We start from the raw sequence: 12,964 nt of genomic DNA on the forward strand, positions 1-12,964 counted from the left end.
CCCAGCTTTTGAAAGTATCTTGTCTCCTCATTGGTCATTTTGATCAGGTGCCAGCGAGGTTATCCTAGCTTCTTAACCCTTTACAGGTGAAAGGGTTTTTCCTCTGGCCAGGAGGGATTTTAAAGGTGTTTACCCTTCCCTTGATATTTATGACAGGATCCCATTGGGAACTGGGTATCTGGGTGCTGGAGACAGGAGTACCTGCTAAGTGGTTTTCAGTTAAAGCCTGCAGTTTTGGGGGATGTGGTTCAGCCCTGGGTCTGTGTTTGCAGCACGCTAGCGTGTCTGGCTCAACAAGGCAGGGTTCAGAAGTCCCAAGGTGTAACAGGGAAAACGGGCTTGGAGGTAGTCTCAGCACCTCAGGTGACAGTCCCAAGAGGGTCTCTGTGACCCAACCTGTCACAATCTCCCCCTCCTCCACAGAGTCAAGGTCGATGTAGTTAGGTCGACGCACTGTCAGTGTAGATGCTGCATTGCTTGTGGTCCACTGTTGTGAGCCTTCCCACAATGCCCTGCACTGTCAGTTCAATCGATACAGACGCTGTGAGGATCTGCATCACCGACACAAGGAGCAAAGTCTATCCAGGCACAAGCGAAGCAATTACTGCGGTGACTGTAGGCCAACGTAAGTTAGGTCGACTTCATTTGGTCGTGTAGACACGGCCATAGTCTTGCTTTCACTACATCGGTAGCTCCGTGCGGTGCTACCGTTAAGCACAGCGTGGGTTCTGAGCTGAAGTTGTTCCAGCTGCTGTGTAGCCTCCCTGTGGGTCAGCACACCTGGTAGTTCCGTGCATGTCCAGTGGATCGGGGCTGGATGCTCCAGGGGGACACTTGGAGGATGCAGGGGTCAGTGGATGCCTAATCCTAACCCAGATAAGGCCTGTGGGGCCTGGGCAGGCAGTGTTTGTCGGACCAGAAGCAGGCAGTTTCGGGGAGCTGATGCACACTAGCCCCAGACAAAAATGCTTCACGCGGAGAGCAGGGAGAGGAGAACCTTACGGCTAGAAAGCTTTTCCTAATGTTCAGCATAAATTTCCCACACTGCCAGCTAAGCCGGTGCCTTCTTGTGGAGACCTATGGAGAATCTTCCATCTCCGTCCTCTTTATAATAACCTAGGACATATTTGAAGCCTATTATTAGGTCCAGACTTAGCCTTCTTGTCTCTTGGTTCTTTCAATCTTTCCTCATAGGTCAGGTTTTCTAAAGCTCTGATAATTTTTGTTGCTCTCCTCTGGACTCTCTCCAACTTGTCCACTTCTCCTTAAAGTGCAGCACCCAGAATTCGACACAATACTCCAGCTGAGGCCTCCCCACTGCCGAGTAGAGTGGGACAAAGACCTCCTGTGTCTTACATATGACTCTCCTGTTAACACAGCCCAGAATGACATTAGGGGGTTTTGCAACTGCATCACACTCTTGACTCAAATTCAATTTCTGATCCACTGGAAGCCCAGATCCTTTCCAGCCGTACGACCGCCGAGCCAGTTGCTCCCCAGTTTGTAGCCATGCATTTGATTTTTCCTTCCAAATGCAGCACTTGGCTCTTGTCTTTATGGAATTTTTTCTCATTCATTTTGGACCAATTCTCCAATGTGTCAAAATCACCTTGAATTAAAATCCTGCCCTCCACGTAGCTAAGAAGAAACCAGCCACCATTGACAGCTGGAAACCATCCTAGCAAGGACCCTGCCCATGTGAGACTTTGTGTCAGTTGACTTGTCAGCATCTGCATGATTGTCCCAGTGAGGAAGATGATCACACGGGCATATTTGTGTGACGCTGTCACTCTCTGGAGAGCATGAGAATGGTTGTGGTATAAACCCCTAGCTAACTAGTTAGATCTTTGTATGTACTGTGCCCTGTCCAGCTATCCAGCCATGTCCCATCTATAATCCCTGTCTCTAGCTATCCCTATCAGCTCTGTCTCGATCTCTATATCTTTTCTCTCTGTTGCTTTATAAGCGAGGGTGGTAGAGAGGCTACCAGTCAGGGCTGCCAGACACTTTCCATTTTAAGACCCTGTTTTCAGTTGCCTATAACTTTGCCAACTAACCATTTGGGCTGAAATTTCCCAGGCCTCCAGCTGAAGTTTTGGGGAAAGTTTCCCTAAAGTGGGTCAGCGGTAGCTGAGAATAAGGCTAGGAGGAGAGAATACATTGTTTTGCCCTGTGTCTTTGTTACAGGGCTCTCGCTGCTTCTCTGACACTGCCTCTGGGTGCACCCCGTCATGGGCCATTATTAGCACAGACAGACACACAGCCTGCCCTTCCTTTCACTGGCTGGGAGGGACAGTTCTGGGTTTCCACTCAGCAGAGGGGCCTGGCACTTTGCTCTAGCTCTTCGCACAGGTGGATCCCAGCCAATCCCCCATGGCGTGGTCGTTCACCTCCCCAGGAACCTGCTCCCCTGTATCATGGCTGACACGTCCAGCATCACATCCCTGGGAACCTGCCTATTCAAAGGTCTTTCTGGGACCTTTTGCCCAGGAAGATCCCAAAGCCCTTTATGGAGTGAGGGGAGCTGCTGGTACCTGGAGATTAGGCAGGGGACATGGTGGGCAACCGTTAAGAGAAGGCAAAAGAGGGATCATAGAATCATAGAATATCAGGGTTGGAAGGGACCTCAGAAGGTCATCTAGTCCAACCCCCTGCTCGAAGCAGGACCAAGTCCCAGTTAAATCATCCCAGCCAGGCTTTGTCAAGCCTGACCTTAAAAACCTCTAAGGAAGGAGATTCTACCACCTCCCTAGTTAACGCATTCCAGTGTTTCACCACCCTCTTAGTGAAAAAGTTTTTCCTAATATCCAATCTAAACCTCCCCCACTGCAACTTGAGACCATTACTCCTTGTTCTGTCATCTGCTACCATTGAGAACAGTCTAGAGCCATCCTCTTTGGAACCCCCTTTCAGGTAGTTGAAAGCAGCTATCAAATCCCCCCTCATTCTTCTCTTCCACAGACTAAACAATCCCAGCTCCCTCAGCCTCTCCTCATAAGTCATGTGTTCTAGACCCCTAATCATTTTTGTTGCCCTTCGCTGGACTCTCTCCAATTTATCCACATCCTTCTTGTAGTGTGGGGCCCAAAACTAGACACAATACTCCAGATGAGGCCTCACCAATGTCGAATAGAGGGGAATGATCACGTCCCTCGATCTGCTCGCTATGCCCCTACTTATACATCCCAAAATGCCATTGGCCTTCTTGGCAACAAGGGCACACTGCTGACTCATATCCAGCTTCTCGTCCACTGTCACCCCTAGGTCCTTTTCCGCAGAACTGCTGCCTAGCCATTCGGTCCCTAGTCTGTAGCGGTGCATTGGATTCTTCTGTCCTAAGTGCAGGACCCTGCACTTATCCTTATTGAACCTCATCAGATTTCTTTTGGCCCAATCCTCCAATTTGTCTAGGTCCTTCTGTATCCTATCCCTCCCCTCCAGCGTATCTACCACTCCTCCCAGTTTAGTATCATCCGCAAATTTGCTGAGAGTGCAATCCACACCATCCTCCAGATCATTTATGAAGATATTGAACAAAACCGGCCCCAGGACCGACCCCTGGGGCACTCCACTTGACACCGACTGCCAACTAGACATGGAGCCATTGATCACTACCCGTTGAGCCCGACAATCTAGCCAACTTTCTACCCACCTTATAGTGCATTCATCCAGCCCATACTTCCTTAACTTGCTGACAAGAATACTGTGGGAGACCGTGTCAAAAGCTTTGCTAAAGTCAAGAAACAATACATCCACTGCTTTCCCTTCATCCACAGAACCAGTAATCTCATCATAAAAGGCGATTAGATTAGTCAGGCATGACCTTCCCCTGGTGAATCCATGCTGGCTGTTCCTGATCACTTTCCTCTCATGCAAGTGCTTCAGGATTGATTCTTTGAGGACCTGCTCCATGATTTTTCCAGGGACTGAGGTGAGGCTGACTGGCCTGTAGTTCCCAGGATCCTCCTTCTTCCCTTTTTTAAAGATTGGCACTACATTAGCCTTTTTCCAGTCATCTGGGACTTCCCCCGTTCGCCACGAGTTTTCAAAGATAATGGCCAATGGCCCTGCAATCACATCCGCCAATTCCTTCAGCACTCTCGGATGCAACTCGTCCGGCCCCATGGACTTGTGCACGTCCAGCTTTTCTAAATAGTCCCTAACCACCTCTATCTCTACAGAGGGCTGGCCATCTCTTCCCCATTTTGTGATGCCCAGCGCAGCAGTCTGGGAGCTGACCTTGTTAGTGAAGACAGAGGCAAAAAAAGCATCAAGTACATTAGCTTTTTCCACATCCTCTGTCACTAGGTTGCCTCCCTCATTCATTAAGGGGCCCACACTTTCCTTGGATTTCTTCTTGTTGCCAACATACCTGAAGAAACCCTTCTTGTTACTCTTGACATCTCTTGCTAGCTGCAGCTCCAGATGCGATTTGGCCCTCCTGATATCATTCCTACATGCCCGAGCAATATTTTTATACTCTTCCCTGGTCATATGTCCAATCTTCCACTTCTTGTAAGCTTCTTTTTTATGTTTAAGATCCGCTAGGATTTCATCGTTAAGCCAAGCTGGTCGCCTGCCATATTTACTATTCTTTCGACTCATCGGGATGGTTTGTCCCTGTAACCTCAACAGGGATTCCTTGAAATACAGCCAGCTCTCCTGGACTCCTTTCCCCTTCATGTTAGTCCTCCAGGGGCTCCTACCCATCCGTTCCCTGAGGGAGTCGAAGTCTGCTTTCCTGAAGTCCAGGGTCCGTATCCTGCTGCTTACCTTTCAGGAGCTCTCCCCTCACAGACCCCATGGGATTCCCCACCTGGACATGTGGGGTACAGGGCTGGCTGTGCCTCACTGCATCTATGCAGGGGTCATCCCTGTTACCTCTCCTGTGGTGGAGTCGTGCCCTTGGCCTGCTTTCAGATCGAGCCCCTCATTGATCCATTGTTTGTGTCCTAGCAGGACCGACAAAGTCAGAACACGCTGTCCTGCCCTTACGAGTGGTATCCAGTGACCAGACAACTGAAGCATTGTTTATTTAGTAGCAGAAATGTGTCATTAGAGAAAAAGTTGTTAAAACAACAGCCTGTATGTATGTCTGTCCACCTAGAATCCTACCATTTTCTGATGTTAGCCCCGGTAGGTCCGGCTTCTCCAGCAGGCTCCTGTGCCTGGATCCAGTTGCCCTCCCATTGCTCCTCCACCCGCCCCAAGACTTGGGCCACATTTAACTCCTTCTGGGGTTCTTTTTTCTCCTGAATTCACAGGAATTGGCCAATCCCAGTGAAAAGAGTTTTGTAGGCTTTAAGGAGACAAGAACTGCAGGGGAGGGATAGCTCAGTGGTTTGAGCATTGGCCTGCTAAACTCGGGGTTGTGAGCTCAATCCTTGAGGGGGCCATTTAGGGATCTGGGGCAAAATTGGGGATTGGTTCTGCTTTGAGCAGAGGGTTGGACTAGATGACCTCCTGAGGTCCTTTCCAACCCTGATATTCTATGAAAAGCTAATAACTCTGCCATTGTTCCTTTAACATTAGAGCTGGCTGAAACTTTTGGACACAAACTCCCGCCCCAATCCCCACCCATTAAAAAAGGCAGATTGAGCCCCAACTTCTGTTTTTGAAAATAAAAGTAGAGACTTTACAGTTGGGTAGAAAATAGGGACAACGTGGCTGGAGGGTAACGGAGGCCTGTCTGGTTTCAAAGTAGCAGCTGTGTTAGTCTGTATCCATAAAAAGAGAAGGAGGACTTGTGGCACCTTAGAGACTAACAAATTTATTAGAGTATAAGCGATTACATGAGCTGTAGCTCACGAAAGCTTATGCTCTAATAAATTTGTTAGTCTCTAAGGTGCCACAAGTACTCGTTTTCTTTTTACAGAGGCCTGCCTGAGTCTGCAGAAAGCCTGAGATGGGAAAATACCCTATACCTCTTGACAGAGGGTGTAAACTTCTAGGCCCACTATTCTGAGGGGTCCTGCGAGTCCCACCCCAGCAGTGCTATCTATGTAGCGCAACAGAGGATGAACCCAGTCAATGCTGTGAACGAACTAGGGAACCCCACCGCTGTCACCAATGCCTCCTCCAGAGAAAGGAGCGGGGCAAGATGCATCATGCTCCTTTCACTTCTAATGTGGTTGTGGCCACAATATGTGGGTGTTGCCATAGGGTGGTCCACGTGCCTACAGCTCCAAGGGGATGGATTGTGGATGCCTGGAGTGGGAAGGAGCCCCTCAGTAATCCCAATTTCTCTGCCACTCTAGAGGGATTCTGGGGGGCCTCTGATATGTGACCACAATGGGGCCTGGTTCCTGATGGGGGTTGTGAGTTGGGAGGATGGCTGTGGCCAGCCCAATAGTCTGGGTGTCTATGTTGAGATGGTGCCCTATGCTGAATTTATATGGGGACATGTGCGCTCTGGGGTCCAAGCCATGAGCATGGATTCCTGAACCTCAGGGATGAATGATGCCAGAGCCTCCTTCAGCACCTCCATTCTTCTCTTCATCACTCTCCATATGTCACTGTGACCCACCTTCCTTCTGTCCCTCTTCGATTCATCCAGTAATGAAACTCCATTGTCTGAGGGCAGTGTGACATGACTACAGGAGAGGATCTGAGATCTACCAGCAATGCCCACATGAATGAGTCTGCAGAGAGCCTGAGCCAATTGCTCTTAAAAGGCGGAGCTGCCAGTCCCCACCTCTGTACTCTAGAATTCAGAGTGGGGAAGAAACCTTGACACACCCCCTTATTAATATCTTTGTCTTCTCTTTCTTCACTCCATAGGTGCTCAGGGGAGTCAGAATCAGGCAGGTAAGACAACCACCACAAAATGCCCGCTTTACCTGCCCATGGCGTGTGGAGTGAGAATGAAGCTAGGATCCTGGGTCTGATTCCCAGCTCCGAGAATTGAGTGGCATCTAGTATGTTAGAGGAGGCGGGGGGAGGGATAAAGTGATATAATTGTAGTTAGGGATAAGGGTTAAGGTTATCTTGGGGTTAAGGTTATAATTGAGTTAAGGTTAAGGTTATTGGATGAAGATGATCATTGAGGTTATAACAAAATTTATCCTGGAAGTTAGGGTTAAAGTTTCCACAAGACGGCTTGTGTTAATTTGATTGGCCTATGTAAATAACACTTTTACCTTTAAGCGCCCTTGGGCTGGGCCCATGAACTGCAAAGGAAGCCAGGTGTTTCCAGCCTCATTGTATTCTGCCTCCCAGAATTAGCCCTGATGACCTTAACCCCATGATAACCTGAATCATAACCCAATGATAACTGTATCCCTAATTTCATGAGAACCTTTAGCTAACTTCCAAGATAGCCTCAACCCCATAATAATCCCAGCTCTGCCCATTCTTTCTTCACTCCCTAAGCACTTGTGATGTAAACATGCCCAAACTCACCCAGCCATGTGTTGTTAGGGGTATTATATCAGTGCCTGACCGTGTACAATGAAAGGGGCATGTGGAGTCTCTGAGGTCCAGCTGATTGCGGTTTGTGCTTTGTGTAGGGAATGATTTTAGAGCTAGGTGACATAGGATGTTTTGTTCCAAATCTGATGGGGAGTCTGAAAACAGGGCACCCATGGAAACAGCCTCTGATTACTGCCTGGAAAAGATGCAGATTGGAGATTCACAAAGACAAATGAACCCCTGGAGAGTGCAAAAGATTGGTCCCCGTGGTTATCCGTTATGGGGTGGGGGAGTCTGAAGAACAGTGGATCCCAGCTTTATGGACTAGACAAGCGTTGAAAGAGCTAACCATCAGATGAGTAACACGTTATTAGACAGCACAGTACCTTGCTAAGAGCTACAGGCTGTAGACTGTATTTTATGTTTTTCTTCTCCCGGTAACCTCATGTTTCCACATCCTGTTCCTCACCTTTATTGTGAATCTCTCCCTCAGCCTCTGTTAAATCAACTTCAGTTTGGTTTTACTTAAGACACGCCTGTGACGTACCCAGGGTACAATCCAGACCAATGCGTAGCTGTGTCACCCCTGTCCTCTTCTCTAGGGTACCCATTACGATGCCTTGTCAGTGTAGCTTCCAGTCTGGACTGCTCACAAATAGCGTCCAGCATGTGAGTCACTCCCAGCTATGTCTGTATCTGTTGCAGCCAGCCAGCCACAGGCTGGCTCTTACCAGCTTCAAAGATTACCATATGGTGACCCCAATACACGCCCAGTCCTAGATTTCCCCCCAGAAATGTATGTCCTGTACTGCCCAGCCCTCTCCTGGATGGTGAAAATATACTGAGTCTCGTTATTCCTTTAAGGGAAAGATATGCACACAACTTGTTATCTAAATGGAGTTACCCAGACACTTCAGTGTGAACACACTGGATAAGATAAAACAAGTTTATTACCTACAAAGGGATAGATTTCAAGTGAGTACAAGTAAAGAGACATAAAAGTCAGAAATGGTTACAAGAAAAATAAAGATAAAACACAACCAATGCCTAATTGAACAGAAAAGAAGAGGAGGACTTGTGGCACCTTAGAGACTAACAAATGTATTAGAGCTTAAGCTTTTGTGAGCTACAGCTCACTTCATCGGATGCAACAGATTATGTTAAATTCAAAGGAAAGTTTTTCTCATCACATGCTCTCAACTGTATTACTGGCCAAACTTCTTAGGTGAGGACCCCTGCTTTTGTTTAACAGCTACTTCCTTTGTCCCTTCATCTGCAGTGAATCAATGGACACAGAGAGAGAGGCCGGGGGAGGGGAGGCCTTGGGGTGTCTGCCCTTTCTTTTTATAGTCCTGTCCCCATTTTCAGAAGCAGTTCCCACTGGGAGAAGGGCAACAGGCAGTCTGTTTAGATGGGAAGTCCAGGCTGTTTCTCTGCGAAGATGTAGATTTTTCACCCCTGCCCCTTTTCCTGCCAAAGAATGGCCATTTAGCAGGCAATGGCCCATTGGCCTTGCTGACACCTGGCTGAGGCATCAGCTTGCCCTTTGTCTCTGCGGAGCTGGTTCGGCCAGTCCCCAGGCATGGAACATGCTTTAGTATCATCATACAGGGGAATCTGATAACTTCACATACAATGTGGCCACACACATTTTACCAAGACAGTAATGACCTGCAAATTATGAGTTTTCAAAAGATACCTCGGATGGCAAACTTTGTACAGAGATTATTACAATAGAGGATCCAGGCGTATATTCTGTCACAACGTCTAAGTGCCCGGTAATAAGGAGAGGATTGAACTGAGGTGAAAACAGCAAGTTGTGGAGAACGGTTTCCATGGAGGCAGCAGATCGCTGTGCATGGCGGGTGTGCAGAAGACAGGGGACTGGGCACTGGAGTGTAACGGAGTCGGGTGTGTAAATTGCTGCCTGCAGAAGGATAGAGTGGGGCTCACCGCATGCCTGGGATACCAGCAGCTGGTGGCTGGGAGAGTTTCTCTGATGGGCACAGACAGGGCAGGAGGCAGTGGTGCAACCCACACACGGCAGGTCACCCTGAAAAGTGTCACAGTGTTTGTGGGAGTTGGAATCCCATGTAAGATGCCCACAAGAAAATGGCAGTGTTACCTGCCCTGGATTCATGAGCAAAGAATGCAGCTGGGAGCCGGGCCTCCTGGGTTCTTTCCCAGGCTTGGGGAGTTGCTCTCCTGTCATCAGGTAACACACATAACTATTTACACTCTCCCCCTTTAGCTCCCTTGCCCGGGGATAATGCAGCTTCCCTCTTCTCTTCCCAGGCTGTGGCAAGCGATTGGTCTCAGGGAGCATCTTCAGTGGTCAGGCTGCACAGGACAGGGCCTGGGCCTGGCAGGTCAGCGTGCAGAGATACGGCTCCCACGTCTGGGGCGGTTCGCTCATCTCCGAGAGCTGTGGGGTGTCAGCAGCTCTTTGCTTTGATCCGTGAGTACCCCAGGCAGGGCAGAGACAGTGACTGTGGCTGCTCTGAACAGATTCTCTCTCCCTTTTCACTGGCTTTCCTGCGTGGCCTTTCCACAGCTTCCCTGCCCCAGAGCTGGCTGCAACTGAGTGTTGTGTGAGCCATCCATCTGTGGCTGTTCCCTAATGGGATTTTCTTATGTCCAGGCCTGTGGTCAATTCAGCGTATCGGGTGCAGCTGGGTGAAAATCAGATTTTCGATCAGACCCGCAACCAGATGTTCTCAGCGGTGAAGCAGGTCGTCCTCCATCCCAGCTACGACAATGTCACAGTCTAGGCCGACATCGCCCTGGTGGAGCTAGAGAAGCCGATTGCATTCATGGCAGCCATCAGCCCCGTGTGTCTGCTCGACGCCTCTGTCCGTGTGCCCACTGGGAAGCCCTGCTGGGTGACTGGTTGGGGGAACATTCTCCCACACTTGCAGCTGTTAGAAATGGGAAGGGGAGGGGAAGGACCCAGCACCGAGTGAAGGTTATGGCCTGGCTGATAGCAGCCTCCTTTGTACACCGATGGAGTGAGAGTTACCCGGGTATGGAGGCATTAGCACAGCTGGTAGACCCGGATCCACCAAATGCAAAACCCCGGTTTGCAATGCAGTCTGCACGCTCAAGCACTAGCTTGGAAATGCAGAGGTGACAAACCTGGGTCCCACAGATGCGAACTTTCGTGCGCAGTGTAGAAATGGAAGGGCCAGAACAGGTGGACCGGGAAACCCTCTACATGTGTGAGACCCTTTCTATTCTTTGTTACATATTCTCTGTCCTGCTTTTGTCCTTAAATAAGTACCCTCTGCTTTGGAAAGCTGCTTGGATACTAGTAATTGCTGGTGTTCCTATGCTGTATCTGCTGGAGAGAAGGTGTTGGTCTCTGTCAAGTTTTCCGGGATAAATACTGTGAAAGGCAAGGGTCGGTCATTCATGAGGGACATGGGTTGTTCGTCCCCAGACAGCAGCGACGGCTGGAGGCCAAAGACCCAAGAGGGCATTCCTGGAGCAGACCACATTCCGAGCAGACCTTGGAATCAGGATGATGAGAAATTGAGATTTCAAGGCGGAACTGGGATTCAGGAGTAGACCTAGGGTTTGATGGGGAATTAAAATGTTGAAGGGAAATTTTCCTAAAAAGCACCTGATTCCTGTGGGGAGACGAGGGCGGATTCAATTTTTGGCCCCCATATTTTTGGATTTAGTTTTTTCAACGAGAAGTCAACATTTTCCATAGGAAAAAGACCCCTGCGTTTTTATCAGCACCCTTGGCTAGTTTTTTGTCTTTTAAATGGGAAAACCGGGTGTTGGACTCAACAGATATTTCCCCACAGAAGGTATCAGTTCAGGGAGACAAATTTTATTTTATTGTATTTCATTATTTGGAAAACCCAAAAGCTCAAGAAGTTTTGAATTCCTGACAAAAATGTTGCTTTTTGTTTTATGAGCAGAAATCCAAATTTTTGATGGAAAAAGACCTCTTTTCAGAGCGGTGCATAGGCTATATTACATGGGTGTTACAGTATCTGCACACATGCATAACTGTTACTGATCAAAGGAGCGGTTCGACATAACTTATAAACAGACATTTCATTAATCAAAGGAGCTGTGACAGGGTAACACCAACTGAGATTGGGGTTGGGGGGAGACATCATGACAGAAGCTGAATAGACCCTGAGTGCGATCAGGGCCATCATTGTTGTGCTAGGTGCTACACAGACCACGGCCGAGATCAGGGACCCCGTCATGCCAGGCAATACACAGACCCCGACTGAAACCAGGTCTGTGGTTGGCCAGTTTTCATTTAGTTTCATTTCCAATTCTTTCTTTCTTTCTTTCTTTCTTTCTTTCTTTCTTTCTTTCTCAATCCCCTTTTTATTAACATTTTATTTTTTTTAAATAAAGATCTAGCTGCATTTCAAAAGACAGTGGTGCTTCAAAGTGACATGTGCAAATGGTTTGTTTGGAATATGTCAAAGAAACGGCGCCACTTTTCTGAACTTTTTTTTTCATCTGAAACTATTTGGCAAGAGAGTAGTTTGGGGAGGTAGATGGGGATAGGGAATTGTGAGGCATGGGGGTGGGTTGCGGACAGGGCCATATTAACTTTTCTGGGGGCCCCGGGATATTAGATTTTGTGGGGGCCCCTAGGCTCTGGATACGGCCAAAAATGCATGGTTCAGAGTGTGGGAGGGGGCTGCAGGTTGAGTGTTAAGGAAAAGTTAGCACATGTGACTCCATTTTGGTTTGGGGCCTACCATTGTCTAAATGCCAGCACATCATACACCAGGAGGAGTGATCCTTAGATACTGAATCCCTGTGAAAATCCTCCTCCTTGTCTCCAGTCTGCCTTGACTCCCAGTGTCTGGTTTTTGTCAGTCTCTAACTCCCTGTCTCTTGGCCTTGATGTGAGGCCTCCCATCCTGATAATAAAAGTTACTGATGCATGGCTTTAGAACCATGCTGTGTAATTAACACACTGGTATAGCACGAGGAATGCACCAAGCAGGGATAGGTGGTAGATAAGACCAGGGTTTGTTTATTGGCTAAGGTTGCCGATGCACGAGGGCAACATGCTTTGCTAAAAAGTATATAACCTTTGTATAATCTGTATTCAGGGTCCCCTCCTGGCTAGCAGGGGGGCACCACGCTCGAGCGTAATAAACTTAATGTCTTTTCGGAACTCTGCAGTTGTGGACTTTGTTTATGTGCCTCAGCCTAGATTCGAACTGTGCGTGTCCTACCAGGTGTAATTCGCAGCAGTTGTGTGCGTGTCCTCTCAGGTGTAATTCGTAACAGTTGAGGCAGGGGGTTGGGTGCAGGAGGGGGTGAGACCTCCGACTGGGGGTGCTGGCTCTGGGGCTCTTGAGGAATTTGGGGTGCAGGAGGGGGGCTCCAGGCTGGGACCAAGGGGTTTGGAGTGCAGGAGCGGGATCAGGACAGAAGGCTGGGGTGGGGTGTGGCATCTGGAGAGCTTTCTGTGGGGTCCCCTTAGCCCGGGGCCCTGTGCTGCAACCCCTAAAGCCCCTGCATTAATCCAGCCCTGGTTGGGAGAGGCGATGGATCCAGTGTCCCG

At 48.8% G+C, this 12,964-nt stretch overlaps 1 pseudogene; it reads left to right on the plus strand.

Moving 5' to 3' along the window:
- Nucleotides 1-507: 507 nt before the first annotated feature.
- LOC141988825 (serine protease 27-like) lies at nucleotides 508-10,373 on the plus strand (annotated as a pseudogene).
- The last annotated feature ends 2,591 nt before the right edge of the window (nucleotides 10,374-12,964 follow it).

This window comes from Natator depressus, chromosome 6 (assembly GCF_965152275.1).
Source record: "Natator depressus isolate rNatDep1 chromosome 6, rNatDep2.hap1, whole genome shotgun sequence".
NCBI classification, from domain to species: Eukaryota; Metazoa; Chordata; order Testudines; family Cheloniidae; genus Natator; species Natator depressus.